The sequence below is a fragment of the Monodelphis domestica genome, chromosome 3, assembly GCF_027887165.1.
Source record: "Monodelphis domestica isolate mMonDom1 chromosome 3, mMonDom1.pri, whole genome shotgun sequence".
NCBI classification, from domain to species: domain Eukaryota; kingdom Metazoa; phylum Chordata; class Mammalia; order Didelphimorphia; family Didelphidae; genus Monodelphis; species Monodelphis domestica.
In genome coordinates this window covers 303,750,165-303,774,598 of record NC_077229.1, presented here as the reverse complement: position 1 = coordinate 303,774,598, position 24,434 = coordinate 303,750,165, and the positions used below count along the sequence as shown (strand labels likewise).

The following is a 24,434-nucleotide window of genomic DNA, read 5'->3' as shown; positions in this document are numbered from 1 at the left end:
TTTATTTGAACTGCAGAACATTCTGACCAAGATGACACAGGATTGGCTCTTACACTCTTAGAAAAAGCTATCGTCATCTGTTAATGTTTGTTGCAATTGACTCAATTAACAGTAACTTATTGCCAATGCTGTTTTCATCTTCCATTAACCAGAATCGTCATTCTTAATTTTTCTGGTAGTGCCTTAGCTTGGTTTTTTTTTTTTTAAGGGTGGAAGTAGTGATGGAAATTAAAACTATTTGGCTTGGAAATTTGGACCTCAGACAATATATTGAACCTCTTTCAGTTAGAACTTCTGCTTGTGACTGCACTTTTTGTCACTGAACACAGAAGTATGCCAGTATGGAAGCAGATTGATATTGTAAGCAATATTAACCCAGTAGTAGAAGATTACAAGTAGTATCTTTTTTTAACTATTGGTCACTATTAAAATTTCCATTTTAAAGCCCTAATACCAAGTTCAAATTTTAAAACCATCTTATATTTTATATGTCCTGGCTGATCATGCACCACTCTTTGTGCAACTCTTTAATTTCAAGTAGTATTTCTTTCAAAACTATATATTTTTTGTCTACTTGTTGCTTGTGCTTTATTATTAGTAAAATTGTGGAATATAGTGATATATTGTATTAATTTGGACAGTAGCGGTTTTTAAAAACCATATACTGACTGAAACATGAGCCAGAACTGAGTGCTTTATTTTAAGCTAATAATGAATGTTAAAGAGTACATATTTTCAGGATCATTTGTCTAGTGAGCAATACTTGTATTATAGGCCAATATTTTTTAAAAAATAAAGCTTGGTCAACCTCTATGTTACACATATTACAAGATATAGCACTTTCAAAAAGAAAACCTAAACCTTTTAAGAAATTGTCTTATAGGTTATGCTTTTTTATTATAAAATCTTTTATTATTTGTTTCAAGTGCCATTAGATTACATATATGTAGGCCTTTCATATATTGCTTTGTGTACAAAAATGGTAGACTTAATTTTAAACAGGTACATTTTACAGTGTTTTCTTATCAATTTGCTATATTGCACAGAATCCAGTGTGTTTTTTCATGAGGTTTTACAATTTTTAAAACTAGATTTACATGTTTCAAAACACACTGTCTTCCCCGGGTACATTAAAACATTTATACACCCATACCCCAGACCATTACATTTATTTTTCTAGCCTACTGAAAACCATATGATGTAGTGATTTTGGAGGAGATCTTTTAAGCAATTATATTAAATATTCATAATTAGCTATGATAGATTATTATAAATCTATGATAAGTAGATGCCTATATTAACTTTGTCTTTTTTCTCATACTCTGTTTCAGCAGCCATCTCTCTACACATCCTTCTCCACAGAGAATCTGTTGATTTTTATTTACCTATATAGACTTACATAACATTATGTAGGTTTATCCTGAAGATCCTCAACCCGTATACAGCAAGACAGAATAAAACCAACATAGTTAAAGATGCATTTAAATGATTCTTAAGGCCCTTATGCAATAAGGTTGTCAATGCTCTATGGTTGGAAGGCAGTGTCTTTTGATAACAGTTATCTAGCCCTAGAAATGACACAGAACTATTGCTAATCATATAGAAACACTTTACAGTATAAGCTTCAGTGGTACAGTTGAACCAGAATGAATGTTTATCTTCTCAGAAACACTCCTGCAATATTGTTCTTTTGGATCATGCTGCTAATGTAACTTGGGAAACAACTCCTCATGGTGCTACAAACCTTCCTGTCTCATTCAGATGTATTTTTACCCATAGAAAAAGGACTATATTAGACCTATTGGTGTATGATATATTTTTATACTGTGACTTAATTTGTCATTAACGAACTTTTACAACACCACAATGTATTCATATGCACTTGCAAAAGGAAAATCTTGGACATGCAAACCTTACCAGAACAAGCCCAACTTTTGTTCATAAGGTGACTGTTAGTTAAAATGAATAATGGGCTTTTTTTTTTTTTAAATATAGTGTGGAGTGAAGAACATACTGTATGTTACTAGAAGCCCTTTGAATTTAAAAGAAACTGGGAAACCATTAGGAAATGGATGATGTTGTACCTGAACATGAGTTGAATTGCTGATATTGTATTGAGGTAGTTTTTTAAAAAGTGTTTGGACTTGAACGCTAAAATATTCTAATTATAAAGTTTTGAGTCAAAATAGAAAAAAAAAACCTGCATTCCAGACTGAATTTGTATATGTTTCTTGCATTTAAAATTGCTATCCTGTGATATGGGAAATCAAATTGCTTATCATGTATATGTACTTAAAATGTATTCACAAACTACTGTTGTATTTGTATAAAATATAGACAAAGATTGCATATATATTTTTGTGTATAAGCTCTGTGAAATAGCAATCACATTATGAAGCTGCAGCAGTACTTCATTTTAAACATTCACATCCAAAGAAACAGACTATTTATTATTCAGATATCCTGATATAAAATATAACTTGCTGCTATTAAACAATAGTGTTGCAGCTTCTCATGGCCTACAGTGTTATGTTTGCTGTACAAAAACAAAAAAAAAAATATGTGAACACCACAAAATATATGAATAAAAATACAGAATGGTTTTAGTTAATGTAGAACCTCTGCCTGAAATATTAATAGATCATGGTTTTGTTTACTATCATAAAACAGATATTTGCATTCCTTTTCCCTGTTAAATTGGATAATTTTCTCACTTATCTGGAATAAGTTTCTAATATTTAGTCCCAGGATAGTGGTCTGTGGGTGCAGTAGGAAACCCAGCTTATTTTTCATTTATACTTTATCCTTTTAAAAGGAAAGCTGCCAAATGTAAGTAAAATGAAGTTTACTTCTATGCAGAAGCAATGTGAAATAATAAAAAGACTGTTGGATTTGGGGTCAGAAAACTAAGATTTAAAGCCCAACTCTTAAACTTATCTGTTGGGCTATAGGCAAGGCACTAGTATTCACATTATCTACATTCACATTTGTTGTAAGAGAAAAGACAACTGATAAACCATAAAGCCTTATATAAATATGAAGTGTTATTAATTATCTAAAGATATCCCGGTTGAATCTGAGCTTGAAGACACATAGTTGGATGTAGAATAGACAGTATTTCTTGCTTATTTGAAACAAATAATGGACAACTGATATTGAATTTATATTTACCAATTATGTATATTGTAAATGATACTTTAACCCTTCCCTTTGGACTATTTTCCTGAAAAACCTTATTAGTTCATTTGAGCCAACACTAGTCTTCCCTCACCTTCCATTTCCCCCAACCCTCCTTTTTTAACCCTCCCTAATTTATTTGCTTTTACAGAAAACAGTTGATGTCTTGAATTCAAGGTACAGAGAAAATCAGCAAACAATTGCAGTTTTTTTTCATCCCTTTATCACTGCATCTTTCTTCATCTCCTTAAATAGGACTTCAAATTCTACCTTTTCTTTCCACCTACCTTTTCTAAGACTCCTGCTTTCAGTGGGAGGAAAAGTTTTTAATTGTTAAGAAAGCAAATTTACCTACCTTAAAAAAAAACTGTCACTTTTTTTTTAACTTTACCTATCTTATAATTAATACTAAATATCAGTTCCAAGGCAGAAGAAAGGTAAGGGCCAGGCAGTTGTGTTAAAGTGACTTGTATCTGAGGGCAAATTTGAACCCAGGTCCTACTGTCTCCAGACCTGACTCTATCCATGTTCTGTCATTTCTTTTGATCAGTTTTGTAAAGTGAAGCTTTTTAGAAAGTAAATAAACACCCTCTGACTTCTCGTTATTAATATCTCAGTAGTCACAATTAGAAGACTAGATTGTTCCAGTTGCCCAATTATGCTCCTTGATTGAGGGTTCGTCCATTTAACTTCTTATTTTAGAAATGCTCAATTTTTTATGTATTAGAATTTCCCCCCTACCATCCCTTTAACTTTTTAAAATTCAATTTCCTTAAGTCTTTCTTTGTTCTCTAACATGAGAGAGAAACCCTAAATGGTTTGAAGGAAAATCATCTGAAAACAGATGTAGGCCATGGATCTACAAGTTATGGCTAATGGACCAAAAGTTCTTTTGAAAACTAAGAGATGATTTGGGGAGTGAGGGGGACACCAACTATGGAATCCAAAGAACTTGGGTTCAAATCTTGCTACTGATTTTGCCAGGGTGACCTTGGTTGTGTCCCTCAACAACCTTGGTTTCCAGCTTTCTTCCTCTTTAAGATGTCAGGGAAGAGGGAATAGCTTGGATGGTCTCTGGGAAACTTTCCAGTTCCTGATCATACTTGCATGGACTCTGGATAACTTCTGTGCTTTTCAATTTTTCAAAGCATTTTCCTGAACATTCTTGTTTTTGCTTCATGCTCATGTGTCGAAGGAAGGGCAGGAATTGTCCTCATTTTGTAATAGGGAAATATCTGCAATGACCCAATTTCACAAACAACCAAGAAGTGGCAATAAATGGATCTACAACTGCAGGTCTTAGGGCTATTAAGGCAATGCTCTTTGTATATAATAACCACAATTTATCATGGAAATGACCTAATAATGACCAGTCCAAGATTCCCAGGGGATAGTGCTATGTGTGTGAAAGCGGGTACCTTAAGTTAGAACTAGGAAGTAGCATGATAACAGATCTTTCCACCTGGGGATGAAAATCACCAAAGCTCCAATATCTTCCCAGGGAGTTTAGAGAGGAATGGAATGGGAATCATGTATGTCTTCAAACAGAAGGAAAATAGCTCTTATTACAAGTCATTTATGTGCAAGGCATCTAGGACAGGAGCTTGAAGAAGGGCTTTTGTATAGGATGTCTTCACGATTGAGACCATGACTGGCAAATTGCTATACAAAAGTAATTTGATTGAAAGAGCAATCAGTTAAAGGTCAGTGTTCAATATATACTGGAGCGTCTTTAGCATCCTAATTTCTCCTTACTAATGGGCTAGTAACCTACCTAGAGTCCCAAATTAAGATTTTATTGTACTTATATTTTCTTTTTACTTAGTTTTATGTTGAGGACTATGATTGTCCTGTTTTAAGTCCCTCAAAATAACTTCTGATGGCTTTTGGTTTTATACAGTTACACAGTTTTATTTTAGAATCAAGAAAGATAATGTTCAAATTTAGTGCCTCAAAGATTTAAGCAGTCATTTGGCTCTATCTTTCTTGTGAAGTGACTCCTACATTTGCTGCTTCAGTATATGGTTCAAAACTCCTACTTCTATGAATTGTTTTATATATTATGTCCATTTCCAGCTTATTTGTTACCTGATTGAAGGAAGCTCAAATCTGAGCATTAGTAATATTACAACTATGGAAATTGATCCTATTGAGACAAAATATCCTCTTTCCTTACCATATTTCCTTATATTAAGAAGCTGAACTGTGACTAAATGATGTCAAATCCTAGAATCCTCTCATGTCCCTTCCAGCTCTTATTAGGTGATCATAGGATTGTAATCACAGAAATATTAAATTATAGAGCTGGAACCCAGCTCTGGAATTTGAAGCCAGGTTCTCTGACTAAATCCAGTACACCTACTGTAACCACCTTGAATGCAAGTGTTGTCTCTAATTCTTATCCAAAAAATGGGAATCATCTTATGAGACCCTACAATTTGGATTTTGTATATTGCTAATTAATGAATCTTAAATAGAAAGATTTGTTTTCTGTACTTCTTTAGTCCTGATATTTGACCCACTCTAGCTCATTGGCAGCCAATGCAAACTTTTTAGCTGTTCACTGGTTTCCGTCATGTCTGACTCTTTGTTGACACTATGTTGGAGTTTTCTTGACAGAGCTATTGGAATAATTTGCCCTTTACTTTTTCTACTCATTTTGCTGATGAACCAAACAAAGCAAATAAGGTTAAGTGATTTGCCCAGGGTCACCCAGCTGCAGGTGACCCAGGCTGGATTTGAACTCATGAAGATGAATTCCTGACTCCAGTCCCAGCTCTATCCACCATATCACCGAGTTGCACCCAAAGCAAACTTACTCCTGTTGAAACAGATATAATGTATATCTCTTCATCTAAAACATTACAAAATAAGTCAAAAGGGACTTACAGACATTTTTCTCGCACATAGTACCATAACTGTGAAGCACCCACTACATCTTTTCTATCTAATTCCCTTTTAGTTGCCCCTTTCCATGTACTATGACACTTGTCTTCTTTCTGATTTAGTCATGTGCTACCTTTTTCTGTTTTTTTTTTAATTTTACCTTCATTCCTTATACTTCCCTGCAATAACTTGCTGCTGAGATTTCTGCAACATCTTAACTCTACTGATCATCCATTGACTGGAGGGTTGTATCTGTGCTTATTTTATCTCTACAGGAGTGCTGCCCAAGACAGAGCAGAGGCAAATACCATCCATTGAGCTCTAGTTGGTTTTTATTTCATTTCCTCCTGAGCTTCAAACAAAAATATCTAAGCCAGTATTTTGTTAGTTCAACAGGCTTGGGGAAATAGGGGATGATGAGATAAAGCTGCTAAATTTCATTCATCATTTTTGAATCTGACCTGAAGCATGGTCTTCAGATCATTGTTCAGCTCTTGAAAAGTAGTAAAGATGTATAGTTTTCTTTCTTTCTTAGTAGTTTCTTAGTTTCTCTCCTTTCTTAGTTTCTTTAATCACAATACTTGTTCTAGTTGTATTCTGGAAGCAATGGCATAAAGAAAAAACATTTTTAAAGTTCCAGATGTTTATAGACTTGAGATTTACACATGATAAAGTCGATACATAGTAGTTACCCATTCTCTGGAGTAATAAATTTGATATAGTAGTAACTGTGAGGTCTTGTGTATAATGTTCTTTTTGCCTAATCTTTCTGCATAGTGGACAAATGCACAAACAAATGACTTTTCTTTGAAAGTGATAGTCACAATGCCGTTTCATGGATCATATTTGAAGAATCAATGGAATTATGCTCATTAAGAACTCTGCAATTCAAGAGACCCAGGATAGGAGTTTGGACAATTATACTGCACATCCATATGATGCTGGATAGCAAAAACTCTTGAGAACAACTAATTTCATTTTTTATTTCTTGAAGATGCATCCTGAATTTCTTCATCTGTCATTGCTAATAGAAGGCTGGGGTAAGTGGTTTTCCCTTCTTCCTTTCCTAAGAATAGTTTCTTTTTACACAGTATATGTTAAGTGTGAAAGCATAAGTCATACCATTCCTTCATCCTTTTCTTAAAACTAGGATTCTAGGAAGAGGAAAGAACTATAAAAATGCAATAATCAAAAGTTTTTCTTTCTCAATTAGTATTCAAGAAACCTCATTTGAAGAATAAACTAGCTATGTTTGCTATTAAAAAACTCTCAAGCTCATAAGGATGCCAAGGGTTGAGCCCAACAGATAATGGAACAGTGAAAAGGCAAGATGTCATTAAACCATGACTATTACCTAGTTATGAGAATGAAAAAGAAAGGAAAAGTGGTTTCCAATTGGATTTCTATTGAATATTCTTTACAATAGAACCTTTCAGAGAAGTAGCTCTAAGCAAGTAGGCTCCAGATATTGCCAAAATATACATAAAGGTGAAAAAAACTATTACACACACACTTTTTCCCCCTCAAGATACCTACAAATGATAAAAATGAATGGTTCTAGGATAACTTGAGTAGACTTGTATGAATTGATCTGTAGTGAAGTAAGCAGAAATTATCATAATTTTTCTACAAAAACATCATAACCATGAACAGCTTTGAAAGACTCAACTCTTTCAGTGTGTAATAATAACCCATCAAATGATGTAAAATGAGATTTTTCAACACGGTCAAAGTGGAGATTTATTTTGCTTGACCATGTTGCAAAGGCTTTGCTTTTCTCTTTCCTATAAAGGGATGGCATGATGGATAAGGGGGAAGGAGTGTATTAATTTTTAAAAAATTAATGTTAAAATAATCTATTAAAAATATGCTAGCACAACTAAGAGGAAGTTTGCCATTATAGATAGCCACGAATTAATTGCAAGAGCAAATAGATATTTTCAGCAAATGTGAAAGGGCAAGGAGTATATTCAGTTCCCTGAAAAGACTATGCTGTGGTTGTGTTTCTGTCAGGACAACAGACTAAAGGTGGGTCTCCCTAAACAGGAGAAGATGAGAGTTCTGAGTAAATGACTCTGCGCTCCAGTTTATTAGGAAGAATAAAATATTCCTTCAAGGAATGGAAGGTGAACTTCTTTTCAGAAACAAATGAGAACCCAAAGAGGCCTCTTATCAGGAAGCTGGAAGGATATAAGAAGAAGGCTTTTCACAATGAAGAGCTAGAGCTATTCATGAGAAAGCAGCTTCTCCAGCACACAGTTCTCCATGCGTCATACAGAAAAGAGAGGCTATATTTAATACAATGAGTTAGCAGAGTGAGTAGCAGGTGCTAACCTTGATGCGCATTGGGCAAGTGTCTGGAGAGATTCCAGACCCAACCACTAATGCCTGCTTCCCATTCATGTAAAAAGAAATGCTCCTACCAGAAGTCTGTCAGTTAACGTTATGTGCCACTCTGTGCTGGGCACTAAGCCCTGGGGACACGGATATAAAGAGGGATAGATCCTGGTCTCAAGAAGCTCACGATCTGGGGAGAGGAGAGGGTCAAATAAGGAGAACCAAACCTGTGAGAAGTGGCAGGATCTCACTGGAAATGAAAGCCCGGAGGCCCTCTAAGGGCAGGCTTTGGGAGTTCTTTGCCCTGCCCTCTCAGGCCCCAATTGGGCAGAGGGGGTGATGCAGGGTCCCACAGGATGATGAAGTTTCTGGGGCACGGCTATGATGGAATCCAGTCCAAAGACTATTGTCAGGTGGGAAACAAAGTCAGGAGGAGCGTAGAAAGTATTGCTTAGGGACTATATAGGTCTGGCCATGAAATGAAAGGCCATGATCTAGGAGCCTTGTCCTGGTCATGAACTTGTGTTTTCATGTGTTATTTCAATCAATAGGCAACTATTTCAGTATTGTTTTCCTTTGTAAGCCTGGGTATTTTTGTTCATACATAGACTGCTTCAGACTGTCAAAGGGATCATAATCCTTACTACAGAAACCTAAGTTTGATGATTTTGTTATTGCCAAATGAAAATAGGGTCTTCAGAGGAAAGTGGACATGGTCAGGGAACACCTGGCTTGGATGATACTAAAGCACAGGACTTAGATTTCTGGGCCAGAACTTTAGAAATAGGAATTACAGTCTGTTAGCTCGGGATGAAAAAGAGCAAATGGAAGACTGTAAAAATATTGTCATACGTGTGATCAACAAGCTTGCACAGTGAATTGCTTTTGGCCCAATTCACAATCCCTGACATGTCCAAACAACAGCAAATATGCCAGGCATACAGTGATTAAAATTGTGTCAAGAATAAGAAAGGATGGGAAATGTCTTCCACTTTTGGAAAAAAGGGTTAAGAGTTAAAGGACTTCCTTCCTCACACCTCTCTAACCTACAAGGCAGGCTTCCATTTCAAACATGGCTACAGTAGCTTTTATTTCTTCCCAGCCTCAGCTCCCCAACACTGATGGAAAAGAACAATGGTGAGGGAACAGTAGGGCTTCTTTGATGGAAGGAATGATGGAATAAACAACTTTGGACCTCTACCTGTGCAGTTTCCACATAGGACGACACTGTTACCCCTTCACACAAGGAGAGTTATGAAGCTGCCAGAGGCTGTTGTTGGCAAAAAGAAGCATGTTTGGTACTTGGGGGAGGGACCCAATCAGTTCAGAGTCCTAATCAGAAGGACAAAGGTAGATGTCAGTGGGATCTTTCAGAGAAATGTTGGAAATAAATCGGAAACACAGTCCATTGAATAAATATAATACAATGATTGGGGAAACCCAACCATTTCAAAAAAGAAATCAAGATTCCCCAATAAAATGAAAGAACAGTAGGTTAGATGAGCAAACAAAAATATGTTCCATACTAGCAACACATTTTAAAGATAAAGGCCCAAAGAATGGCAGTGCCTTCCTTCTGTTTATCACATATATATACATATTTCATTTTTACATACTTATTTGCATATCATCTCCCCAAATTAATTGAGATCTCCTTGAAAAGAAAGACTTTTTTTTGGTCTTTTCATTCCCAGGACTTAAGCACAGTTCTTGACACTTACTAAATGCTTCTTAACCTGAAATAAGAGACTGGAACAAAATTTGATATTTCAAGTAATTTTTTAAAAGAAGGGGAGTTGTAATAAATTTAAAAGTAATGAAATTTAAATCACAATGTCAGTAGGGATAAACAGGGAAACTGATTTAAGATTCCAGAGACAATGCATGAAATGGCAAAATATCTAAAATTTTAGAGTCAAAATTAACTATTGCAAAAGGATAATCATGGTAATAATAATATTTATAATCAACTCCAATCTTTCAGAGTTAGGTAAATTTAATATGAAAAGGAAGTTTTTAAGTTTAAAATTTTAAAAGAGGACTTGAAAAAGTTGAAAAAATTAAATTTTGAAATTTAAGGATGTTATAGAGATGCTAAATATACAGGTTTGTCTATCATATACAAAATCTTTGCAAAAATTGATCTTGTGCCAAGATCCCCCTAAAATATAAAAATGCAGAAATATTAGAAAACTTTCCTTGCTGATTATCATGCAGTTTAAATCAATACAGGAACTAAGAGATACAGACTAGATTCAGAACCATGCTTACCATGACTTCTGCTCTCAGGGCCCATCATTTTCTTCCCTCATCAGAAACTCAAACTCAGCCCTTGGTTCCTCCGACTTTCTTTGGTTAACTTTCATCTTCTATTTTTGCTGGTTCCCAGGATCCATGACAATTCCTGCTATCTCTTTTCTATACCTATCTTCAAATTTCCCATCCCCTCTCATGCAGATTTTTAGCTTTATATTGTCTTCATTAGAGTGTAAGTTTCTTGAAAGCACAGTCTATCTTGCTTGTATTTCTGTCCCAGTGCTGGCAGATAATGGTCAATAAATGCTCTATTTAATATCACAAACAATGAGTACAAAAAGAACAAATTATAAAAGCAATATGTAAAAGAAAATAATAGGCTACCCAAATTTAAGGAATATGGCAAAGAGAAAGTCTTATTTACTGTGAAAAAATTAATAAATTACACATGACTTTTTGAAAAAAACTAGAAAATAAGAAAACCAAAATAATCACGATAGTGAAAAATAGAGGTAAAATAAAATAAATAAGATTTAAAGGAAGATCTTTTAGAATGAGAAAAATGAATAATGATATGTTATAATACTTTCTTGTTTGGAAGTTATCTTTTACACATTTTATCATTTGATATCTTTAGTAACCTTATAGTCCTAAAGTAGGTGCTACTATCTTCATTTTACAGATGAGAAAACTGAGATTTATAGAGGTCATTGACGTGTACATTGTTATTGTATGAAATAAGATTTAAACGCTATCTTCCTGATTTCAGTTACTGTTCTCTATCCACAAAAAGACTAACAAAGGCAATAAACCATTAACTGATTTGATTTTTTTTAATGAGGAAAAAAAGCAAATTACCAAAGGAAAAAAAATGAACAGTGGATAGAAAAGAAATAAAAAGAATGATCATCAATCATTACTATTCAAATAATTCTATTCAGGTTCAGAAAACAAAAAATCAAAATCAAATAGAACAAACCACGAATGAATTACTTCACGAGGGAGGGGACGTTGGTCCAGATTTTTGCAAAGGAATTCAAATAGTTGTTGGAAGAATCATTAATATCTGTTACAAAAAATATTCCCAATAATTGAGAAATAAAGCATACCACCTAGCTGTTTTTTGAGACAAATTTAGCAATAAAACTAAAAACTAGGAGTGAAGAAGCAAAACTAATCTCACTGAATATTAATGCAAAAATTTTAAATCAGTCTTAGCAAAGAGACACTAGCTAAACTCAAGATCATCAAAAATCACAGCATGATCCATTGCCATGATCTTACTTCTAGCCCAATCCCTGTAGTTGTCACCCTGTGGTGAAGAGGGCAGCAGTCCCCACCAAAGATGATCTATAGGGCAGGCAAATCAAACTACCCTCACCTCCTCAACCATTGTAGCCCAGGACCCAGAGTCTTGGAAACTTGGAAATGGCAGTTTCCCACAGACCACTGGGCTTGCTTCTTAGATATCATTGAAAGGTGTGATAACTATACAAAAGGTACCTACTTTCCTGATCACCCACCTTCCTGCTACTGATGGACAGGTAAGCCCTACGAAAGATAGCAGTCCCTATGGAGAGACAGTCTAACAACTGCTTCTGTAGCACTGTAATTAAAAATCCACAAAAGAATGTCTTTGGAATTGTCAGATAGTTTACTATTAGAAACCGATATGATTTTATCAGTAAATGACATTAAAATGCATTACTGTCTGCTTGTCTATTGTACCCTAAGGACCATGGAAATTTTCCATCTGATTTACTGACCTCATCTATATCTGTGTTCTAATATTAAAATGTGAGCTTTTTTTTAATGTACTTATTTATTTTAATATATTTATTTTTAATTTTGAGATCCAAATTATCTCCCTCCCCTAGATTGACAAGGCAAGCAATTTATCAGTTATTCAGGTAAAATCATGCAAAACATTTCCGTATTAGTCATTGCAAAAAAAGGAAGAGAAATAAAATGAGAAAATTATAATTCACTTTGTACTCTGTTCCTCATTTTTCTCTATGAAAGAAGATAGCGTTGTTCATCATGAGTCCTTCAAGATTGTCCTGGGTCGTGTTTATCAGAGTAGCTAAGCCTTTCATAGTGGCTCATCATTGAAGTGTTGTTTCTGTGTGCAGTGACCTTCTGGTTCTGCTCACTTCTGCATCAGTTCAGATGGGTTTTCCCAGGTTTTTCTGAAACCATCCATCCCCCTCATCATTTCTTATAGCACAGAATTGTATACCACAACTCAGTTCATTAGTGTATTTAATTTCTTTCATCTCCAGAATTTGTAATTTCTCATAGGTGTGAAGTGATGCCTCAGAATTATTTAAATTTACATTTCTCTAATCAATAGTGATTTGGAGCAATTTTTCATATGACTAGAAATAACTTTATTTCTTCTGGACACTGCCTGATCATATCCTCTGACCACTTATCAGTTGAGATTACTATTATGTTATTTTTATAAATTTGACTCAGTTCTCTATATATTTGGAAAATGAAGCCTTTATCAGAGAAACTCACTGTAAATTTTTTTTAAATTGATGTCTGTAATCTTTTAGCAAAATGCAGTTTCCTGATTATCTTTTTTAACTAGGTCTGTTTTTTGCTTTTACTTTGTCTTAGTTGATGGTTGCTACTTCAGCCCTTTTTTTATTTTAGCTGAAGCATAATGGGTTCTGCTCCAACCCTTTATTTTACCTCTGTGTGTTATTTCAGGTCCCTTTTGTCAACAACAGATTGTTGGATTCTAGTTTCAAACCCATTCTGGTATCTGCTTCCATTTTATGGGTGAGCTCACCCCATTCATATTCATGGTTATGGTCACTGTGTATTGCTCTCCATCCTATTTTCTCCTGTTTCTTCTTTCCTCTCTCTCTTTATCCTATTCCTTTTTAAAATTCCATTTTGCTTCTCACCTTTCCCTCCCTTAATCCACCCTCCCTTTTATCGTCTCTTCCTTTCTCTTGTCCCCTTTCTCTCTTATTTCTTTGTTGGGAAAGATAGAGTTCTTTACCCAACTCTGTGTGTGTGTGTGTGTGTGTGTGTGTGTGTGTGTGTTCTCTCTTTGAACCACGTCTTATGAGTAAGGTCCAAGTATTGCTCATGACCCACCACCCCCCAATTTCTCCCTCCAATGTAAAAGCTTTTCCTTGCATGCTTCTTTTATATGAAATAATTTACCCCATTCTACCTCTCCCTTCCCTTCTCCCAGTGCATCCTGCTTTCTCATGCCACTTTTTTTAGATCCTCTAAACTTAATCAAGTCATACCATGCCCTCTGTCTATCTAAACACCTTCTAACTTCCCTAAAAATGATAAAGGTCTTAGGAATTACATGTATCATCTTCCTATGTAGGAATGTAAACAGTTTAACTTTATTGGGTCTCTTATGATTTCTCTTTCTTGTTTACATTTTTATGCTTCTCTTGTGTCTTGTGTTTGAATATCACATTTTCTATTCAACTCTGATCTTTTCACAGATACACTTTAAAGTCTTCTATTTCATTAAACATTCATTCTCTTCCCACCTCCAAAAAAGGATTATACTCAATTTTGGTGGATCAGTTGTTCTTGATTGCAATCCTAGCTCATTTGCCTTTCAGAATATAATATTCCAAGCCCTTCATTTTTTTAATGCAGAAACTGATAGATCTTGTGTGACTATGTGTGACTATGACTATGGCTTCACAATATTTAAATTATTTCTTTCTAGTTGGCTTGCTATATTTTCTCCTTGACCTGCGAGCTCTGAAATTTGACTACAATGTTCCTGGGAGTTTTCATTTTGATATCTTTCAGGAGGTGATTGGTGAATTTTTTCAATTTCTATTTTATCCCTTAGATCTATAAAGGCGGGTTCACTTGGTTTGAAGAAAGGGGGAATGTTACAGAGGATGGAAAATAAGTATACTAGAATTAAATTTTAGTTTAAACTTTTAAATATGAAAACTTGTGGATCTGAGAAATAAAGCTTTAAGTTAAAATTTTTAAAAGGAAGAAAAATGTCCAAATACTTGCACCAAGACAGGTAATATAGAGAATAAAGGAAAGAATAGGAGAGATTCAGTAATTCACAAGCTACAACATCTAAATGGGGCAATTTAATTAATGTTTTCCAATATTTATTTATATGTGCCAAATACAGATAAACTAATGATATGAACTTGAGGTAAAATTTATCTCCTAGGTATCTCTAAGACTTGCTGAGATATAATTGGGAATAATTGAAAAGCAGAGTTCTAGATGGACCGATTTAATAAAAAGGGATATTTGAGATAACATTTTAGTAAGATTTCTTGAGAAAACCCATGAATAGGACTTGGAAGGGTATGGTTCAACTTTTAAATTAATAATAATGGAGGGAGAAACAGAAACAATATAATGATGGTTGTATGCTACAAAATAACCTGACAATAATGAAGAAATGGAAGATGAATTTCTAGAAAAGGCATAAACAGCATGGAATGAGGATTTAATTATTGAAACTTCCAGGGGGAAGCTGGGTTGCTCAGTGGATTGAGAGCCAGACCTAGAGATGGGAGGTCCTAGGTTCAAATCTGGCCTCAGACACTTCCTAGCTGTGTGACCCTGGGCAAGTCACTTAACCCCCATTGCCTAGCCTTTACTATTCTGCCTTGGAACCAATACAGAGTATTGATTCCAAGATGAAAAGTAAGGGTTTAAAAAAATAAAAATGAATAAATAAACTTCCAGCTCTATTATTCTTTTAAAAAGAGTGTATATTGCCCTCCATCCTATTTTCTCTCATTTCTTCTCTCTCTCTTTATCCTATTCCTTCTTAAAAGTCTATTTGCTTTTGACCATTGCCTCCCTTAATCCACCCTCCCTTTTATTATCTCCTCCTTTCTTTTGTTCCCTTCCCCTTCTATTTCTCTGTTTTTTGATTTCTATCCTCAACTGAGTGTGTGATTGTGTGTGTGTGTGTGTGTGTAATAACCTTACCCTAACAATTATTTGATTTATCAAAAAGTAGAAAAAAAGAACCAGCAAGATGGTAGTGAGAGAACACAATACAATCCAACTCTCACATAATTTACTCCCAACAAAGACTGAGAAAGTCATTAGACCAAGTTGTTGATTAGAAAATCCAAGGAGGAATTCCAATGGATGTTCCCCTCCCCCTCCAACCTAGGTTGGCATAGAGAAACAACCAGGGGCTTGCAGGTATATAGGAGAGACTTCATCAAGGAAAACTTCTGTAGACACTGTGTTGGGTGAAAGATGAAATGACTGAAGTAAAGAAGATTTGAACTTCTGAGCATATTGATTTATTAAGCAATGCATGCCAATTGCCCAACAAATTGGGACCAGGCCTCCTGAATACAGGAGACAGCTTTTTATGCAATAAAAACAATTAAATAGATAAATTAATTTTAAGAAAACAATTCACCAGGATACAAAAGTAGTTAGTCTGATTTCTAATTAAAGGAACGATAAAGGATTTTCTCAATTTAGACAGGGTAAACAAGCAGATATAATTCCATGAAATCAGGAAAAAAAGGGGGGGTGTAGTATTCTGTCAAAGGAACATGAGAACAACAGCTGATTAACCATTATGGGGCCATTTTCAGATAAGACTTAGGATATATATAATTGTAAGAAAACTTGCATCATTCTTTGAGCTGACTGGGTCAGTATAACCTAGGTCTCTAAGTGGCAGGTAGAGGTGATCCAGCTTTCCAGCCACACTGAACTAGGTTCAAACAATGCAACAAATTCCTAACAAGTGCCACAATTGAATTAAAGTTTTCTCACAAGACAAAAATTGGAATAGACACATAATTGAATAGAAAGGGAACTGAGCCAGCTCCAAAATTGAGTCCTGAGATCTAGTCAGTGTGGTTCAATTCTCATTACCACTTGCTGTTCTAATTCCCTCAACACTTTGGCTGGGTCATATAGCTGTCTACCAGGTCAAAGAATATGAATCAAAGATCCAGTCTATAGATATGTTCTAGATGTGTCCCTGGAGTTATAGGACCTCCCAGAATGTGAATGTGAGCTACAGCTATTTACTTGTGGGGCTTTGCCATGATGTAAAATTCCACTTCATGAAGTTAGGCAGGAAAATAAATAGTCTGATCTAGAAATAGTATGGATCTAGGGATGCCTATGACACAAACCCTTAAGAAAAGAATAATTCCAATATCTACAATGAAGACTTCAAGAAAAAAAATAGCTTTATTATCCAAGGTCAACTAGAAATCTTGGAAAACATCAATTAAGAATTTTTACAATAATAACTGAAATGAGAATTTTAGAAGAAAGGCTTGAAAAGTGAATAAACATTTTATTCCAGAGATGCAAGACCATACCCAAGTATTAGACACTTTGAAAATTAGATCAAATGAATTAAAGCCTCCAAAAGATGATAAATTCTGGCAGAAAATTAAAAACTGGGAAAATCAGAAGAAAATATCAGCTCCTGTTAAAAATTGATGTGAAAAGCAGTTCAAGAAGGGGAGGGGGAGGATCTAAGAATCATCAGAATATTTGAAAAACATGGTAAAAAAACAAAAAAAAATTCCTGGATACTCTATGTTAAGAAATCATAAAACTGCTCAGACTTAATTGGAAACTAAGAAGGCAAAATGAAAATATAAAGAATCCCCCAGTAACATCATAAAAGAAATTTCAATGTGAAAACTCTTAGGAACATTAGGGCCAAAATCCGGTATTTCCATGTTAAAAAGTTAACATGAAATTCCAGAAAGAGTTCAAATAAAAAAAAAAAAACAGTATCACATAAGACATGGGAACTGCAACTTTAAATGAGACAACTTGAAATATAACCTGAAAAGCAAACAATAAAGGATAACTGGGCAAAATTGAGTAAAATCCTACACAGAGAGAAAGGAAGACATGAACCTTTAAAGGAACTATTGAAATGAATTGTTTATGAGTAAACTAAATTTATCCATTTAAAATCTAATATTTTGACGATCAAAGTTAAGTAATATCTTTACTACGGGTGAGATGGGTCAGTGATAGCTCTACTGAAGCCCACTGTGCAAATTCATCCAGAGGTATCACTTGTATTGATAGTTGATCCAACTGGTATTTGATCTGTAAATCAGTGTCTACATGTTCTTTTAACTTCATCAAGTTGGACTAAATTGTCTTTAAAAACCATGCTTCAGTGATTACACTGGATATCATTTTGCTGGATTATAGAAAGTAATTTGATCTACCAGCTAAATAACCTGCTGCATATATGCAAAGGCTCATATTCCAAAAAGAAAGGAAAAATCAAGTGACAGCCTGGTGATGGCTAGACTATTTTTCATAATAGTGGGAGAAAATGAAAAAAGAAGGAAAAGATTCAATAAATACTTATTAAGCACCTACTGCATGTCAATCATTTTCCTAAATTCTGGGGACTTGATTTGAAAGGGAAAAAAAAGTTCCTGCCCTCAAAGAACTAACATTTAGCATAGAAAATAAATCTAAAAAGCATGAGTAGGAATAAAGAGAGAAACACTAAGGGAGGACCTGTATGGAGACATGATGCTCCACGGTGTCCGAATCAAGTAGAGCTGCTAATGGAAAGTAGAGAGTTACCTGGAAAGTGCAAAAAAAATTTCAGAATCCCTTAGAAAGGAAGGCAATGGAAGGAGTTTTGTGCTCTACCCTCTAGCCTGCCAATCAGGAAAGAACAACGGAAGAGTTGATATATTGAGTATCAAAAACTGAGACAATAAGCATGATGACATTTCAGGTGATCAGTTTCTCCTGGGTGAGGCATGATATTCTATGGGATCCAAACCAAGCAGAGCTGCTAATAGAAAGTGGAGGGGGGGAAGAATAGAAAAGAAAGAAGTTCTATAATGTATGGGATGAAGTGTATACAAACATGAAGGAAATAAAAAAAAAAGTATTCCTCGAGTCATGATTTCACCTGAATTGGACAAAGGAAAGTTAAACACATTCTCAGATTTTTTTTCTCACAGAATTTGTTAATAGAAATACATCAAACAGTGAGACCAGAGAGGGAAAGAAGAGGGTAGGATCAGTGAGAAACTAGTCACAAGCAAAACAAACTTCAGTGTTTGAAAGTGGAACACAAAGAGAAGATTAGAAAGAAAGGGAAAAATAATTTTTTAAATTGCAGTTGGGACAGAGGAAAGGGAAAAAGAGCAGCAGAGCATAACCATTGCTTCTATCATATATCATTCCTCTTTTACCATCTTTGTAAATAACTGGATGAAGGGCAAGGAGAAAAATCTAAGTGGGTAGAATGAAAGTAAAAATACAACTAACTATCATAGCTATGAACGAGTGGTATGAACTCACCAATAAAATGAAGGGACATTGTAGATGGATTAGAAAGAATTCATCAATATATTCCTTATCAGAAACCTACTTAAAAATAAAGATTCATAGAATGAAAATAAGAGACTAAAGCAAAATCTGTTATACTTCAAGCAAACTAAAAACAAGCAAGAGTACCAGTTATGATTTAAAATGTTATGATAGTAAAGAAGCATGATAAAAATAAACAAGGAATCTATTTTTATCTTTAATGACCCAAAATCAAGCAAAAAATGAGTAAGAAGTCAGTGAGCTGAATAGAACTTTGGGAAAAAGCAATATGATTGAATTCTGACAATAACTAAATTGTAGGAGAAAGGATTTTATATATTTCTCAAAGGAGCACGGCACCTTTACAAAACTTTTCTATTTAAAAATGACTTAAAACCTAACAAATTCAAAAAAGCAAAAATATTAATCATATTCTTTGTTGATCACAGTGTAAAACAAAAAGAATTTAAAATTGGGGACAGATTCAGAGTTACATGTGCAATCTTCATGCTTTGTTTTATGTAGGGAAATGTTTCTTATTTGATCCTTGTTAAGTTCAGACAGAATAAACCTTTTTCCTAATAAAAAGGAAAAAGCCACAAGAGAATCACAAAATCAATAATGAATTCAGGGATCATTTTCACCAGTTGGGCTGTCATGCAGAATGCATAAAGGGGAAGAGTGAGAAAGTTTGTGAAAGACCTTAGATGCTAGACTAATTCGTTTGTATTTTTTTAAATAGGCAGGGGGTTTGGGAAGGTTTTGACTGGAAATATCATGGTCAGATCTTTGCCTTACGATTATTTTGAAAGTGTGAAGAACAAATTCATGAGTAGAAAACATGGAAACAGAAAACAATTAGAAGATTACTATAGTAATAATCCAAGTGACAGATGATAGGGCCTACATTACTGTAATGGTTGTAAAAGTGTCACAAAGGATCAGATGCAAGAGATATTGTGGAAATAACAGAATCAAAGAATTTAAAAGTTGGAAAGGACCTTTGCAGCCATCTTGACCAATCTCTACAACAGACAGAATCCTACAAGATTATACAGCCTCTACTTGAACACCTCCAAAGAGAAGGAACACACAACTTTTTGAGGCAACCCATTCAACTTTTGGGGAGCTCTAATTTTTAGAAAATTTGTGGAGACTTCTGAGTTAATATGGCTGCAGTCTAGAAGCAGGATTCTTCCTTTCCTCACCACCTGGCAATATAGTCTACCTCAAAAGTCCCCAAAAAAACCAAACTGATGAACAAAGGAACTCCACAGTAGGGCGCAGCACTGACAGCATGTGGGATTTGGACATTTCCACGCTATAAGGGGGTGAAATAGCTCCCACCAAAATGTGAGCTGATCAACCCCACCCACCTACAAAGCCAGGGTCAGAACCAGCATACTAGAATCAACAGGCGAGCAAAGGGCACCTCTAGATCCCTGGCAGCTGACTAAGACCACCAGGGATCTACTCCTGAGAGCAGCTAGACCTGAAACCCCAGCAGGCTGAAGAGCATGGACCTTGGGCTCAGAGATGGCACAGAGAGAGGTGGCACATAGTAGAAGTCATGGAGACATAGGAAGTGGCCTCAGGCAAAAACCACTCTCCTTAGCTCCATACACAGAGAATCTGCCCTCCTCACTCAGACTCCTGACTAGAAAGGAAAGGAAAAACCAGCATAGTGATGGCAAACAATGCCCAGCAAATAAAACTTCCAACCACCAAGAAGAAGGTTTTTGACCCTGGATAATTTTTAATGGAGAAAAACTCCAGATTACAGAGGAAACAGCAGAGGACAACAAACAATTAAATGTATGCGAACCTTCCCCCCAAAAAATGGAAATTGGACACAAAATCTTGAAGAATTGAAATCTGAAATTTTGAGGAAAATGGAGGAGTTTTGGCAAGAAAAGTTGGAAACATTTCAAAAAGAAAATACCAGTCTAAAAAGACAGGAACTCCCAATTGGAGAAAGAAGCCCAGAAATCAACTGAAATGATAAATAAAATTGGAGAACACAATTAAACAACTGGAGGTCATGAAAAGCAGGATAGAATAAACCAAAAAGGAAAATCAAAAGATTATAGTAGAAAAACAAAAGATTATAGCAGAAAACCAGTCTTTAAAGACCAGAATTGGGCAGTTGGAAGTCAATGATCTCACAAAACAGCAAGAATTAATAAGGCAAAGTCAAAAGACTGACAGAATAGAAGGAACATGAAATATCTCACTGAGAAGATGACTATTTGTGAAAACCAGTCTAGAAGAAACAATTTCAGTCATTGGTCTACCTGAAAATGCAGAAATAAACAAATCTTGACATCATGATACAAGAAATTATCTAAGAAAACTGTACTGATATTGTGTTTTTTTTAACCCTTACCTTCCTTCTTGGAGTTAATACTGTGTATTGGCTCCAAGGCAGAAGAGTGGTATGGGCTAGGCAATGGTCAAGTGACTTGCCCAAGGTCACACAGCTGGGAAGTGTTTTGAGGCCAGATTTGAACCTATCCTGATATTCTTGAACAAGAGGTCAAAATAGATACTAAAAGAGTTCATAGAACACCCTCTACACTAAATCCTCAAAAGACAATCCCCAGGAATGTAATTGCCATATTCAACAGCTTCCAAGCTAAGGAGAAAATTTTACAAGAAGGCAGAAAGAGGCAATTCAGATATCAAGGAGCACCAATCAGGATTATAAAAGATCTGGCAGCTTCCACACTAAAAGACCACAAGGCTTGGAATATGATATTCAGGAATATGATATTCAGAAAGGCAAGAGAATTGGGTCTTCAACCTAGGATCACCTACCCATCAAAACTGACTATATACTTCCAGGGGAAAATATGGGCATTCAACAAAATAGAAGATTTCCAAGTATTTGTAAAGAAAAGACCAGAAATAAGTGGAAAGTTTGATGTCCAAACACAAAGATCAAGAGGAACATGAAAAGGTAAATAACAAAGAAAGGGGAAAGAAAAAAATTGATTTTACTTAAATTTTCTTCTTTAAGGGCTTCAATAAGATTAAATTGCTTATATTAAATGGGAAAATGTTATTTGTAACTCTCAAAAAATTATATACACTATTATAGTAATTAGAAGAATCATTAATAGGTAGAGATTGGGGTAATAAGTGGGCTAAGATTATATGTTAAAAAAAAAAGAAAAAGAGAGGAGGGGAATAGCAGATGGCACCAAGAGAAACTTGAAGGAGTAAGATAAATAGGACAGTCTATATTATACAAAGAGGTGCATGGGAAGGGGTGGGAAAGAATACTATTATAAGGAGAAGAAGAGAGTGCTTATAGGTAATAATTAAACCGTACTCACAGTGGAATCAATTCTGAGAGGGAAGACCATCTAAATCCCTTGGGGTATCGAATTCTATCTTACCCTAAAGGGAAAGTGAGAAAGGAAAAACTAATGGAGGAGTGGGGTGGGGAGTACAAAAAGGGAGAGAAAGAGATGGGGGAGGGAATTTAATAGACCCTAAAAAATAATAAGGGAACAAAAAAGGAGGGGGCAGAAAGGGAAGTAAAATAAGGATGGAGATTAGGGGAGCTGATTAAAAGCAAAACATTGGTTTAAAAGGAAATGGCAAAAGAAGAAAGTGCAGAACTAGGAGAGGATATCAAAATGTTGGGGAATACAGAGGTGACAATTGTAACTCTGAATGTGAATGGGATGAATGCATCCATAAAATGAAAGCAAATAGCAGAGTGGATTAGAAACCAAAAACCTACCATATGTTGTCTACAAGAAACACACATGAGGCAGGTAGATACACAGGTAAGGGTCAAAAGCTGGAGCAAAATCTAGTGGGCTTCAAATAAGAAAAAGAAGGCAGGAGTTGCAATCATGCTATCTGGCAAAGCCAACGTAAAAATAGATCTGATTAAAAGATATAGGGATTGTAATTACATCCTGATAAAAGGCAGTATAGACAATGAGGAAATATCAGTACTCAACATATATGCACCAAGTGGTATAGCATCCAAATTTCTAAAGGAGAATCTAGTGGAGTTGAAGAAGGAATAGATAGTAAAACTATACTGGCGGAGGACCTGAACCTTCCTCTATCAGATCTAGACAAATCAAACCAAAAAATAAATAAGAAAGAGGTAGATGTGAATGAAATCTTTGAAAAATTAAAGTTAATAGATATGTGGAGAAAAATAAATAGGGACACAAAGGAATACACCTTTTCAGTGACACATGGTACATTCAAAAAGATTGACCATGTATTAGGGCATAAAAACATGGCAAACAAGTGCAAAAGAGCAGAAATAATAAATGCAACCTATTCAGAGCATAATGCAATAAAATAATAATTAGTAAGGGTACGTGGAGAGGCAAATCAAAAATTAACTGGAAATTAAAGAATATGATTTTCCAAAATTGGTTAGTTAAAGAACAAATCATAGAAACAATTAAAAATTTCATTGAAGAAAATGACAATGATGAGACATCTTCTCAAAATCTATGGGTTGTGGCCAAAGCAGTACTTGGGGCAAAATTCAAAATCCTGAGTTCATATATTAACAAATTAAGGAGAGCAGAGGTCAATGAATTGGACATGCAAATTTAAAATCTTGAAAGTTACCAAATTAAAAATCCCCAGATGAAAACTAAATTATGGATCCTAAAAATTAAAGATCAAATGTAAAAGAATTATTGAATTAATAAATGAAACTAGAAGCTGGTATTTTGAAAAAACAAATAAAATAGACAAAGTACTGGTCAATCTAATTTAAAAAAGGAAAGAAGAAACCAAATTAACAGTATCCAAGATGAAAAGGGAGAACTCACCTCTAATGGAGAGAAAATTAAGGCAATCATTAATTACATTTTTTGCCCAATTATATGGCAATAAATATGGAAATCTAGGTGATATGGATGAATATTTACAAAAATATAAATTACCTAGACTAACAGAAGAAGAAATATGATTCTCAAATAATCCCATATCAGAAAAAGAAATCCAACAGACCATCAAAGAACTCCCTAAGAAAAAATCCCCAGAGCCTGGTGGATTCACAAGTGAACTCTATCAAACATTCAAAGAACAGCTAACCCCAAAAGTATACGAACTATTTGGCAGAATAAGCAAAGAAGGAGTTCTACCAAATTCCTTTTATGACACAAATATGGTACTGATTCCAAAGCCAGGCAGGTCAAAAACAGAGAAAGAAACTATAGGCCAATCTCCTTAAAGAACATAGGTGCAAAAAATCTTAAATAGAATACTAGCAAAAAGACTCCAGCAAGTGATCATGAGGGATATTCAATATGATCATGTGAGATTTACACCAGGAATGCAAGGATGGTTCAATATTAGGAAATACATCCATATAATTGACCATATTAACAAGCAAACCAACAAAAACCACATGATTATCTCAATAGATACAGAAAAGAAAGTGTAGCAATAGAAGGGCCTTTCCT

At 34.9% G+C, this 24,434-nt stretch overlaps 1 protein-coding gene across 6 annotated transcripts in view; it reads left to right on the top strand.

The window, feature by feature from the left end:
* Nucleotides 1-24,434, top strand: part of PLAG1 (PLAG1 zinc finger) — a 90,665-nt gene extending 66,231 nt beyond the window's left edge. For all 6 annotated transcript variants that reach the window (XM_056823934.1, XM_056823936.1, XM_056823933.1 and 3 more), the window contains one exon: nucleotides 1-24,434. This exon is cut by the window's left edge and continues 4,152 nt beyond it. The gene's annotated coding sequence lies outside the window, so the exon portion shown is untranslated.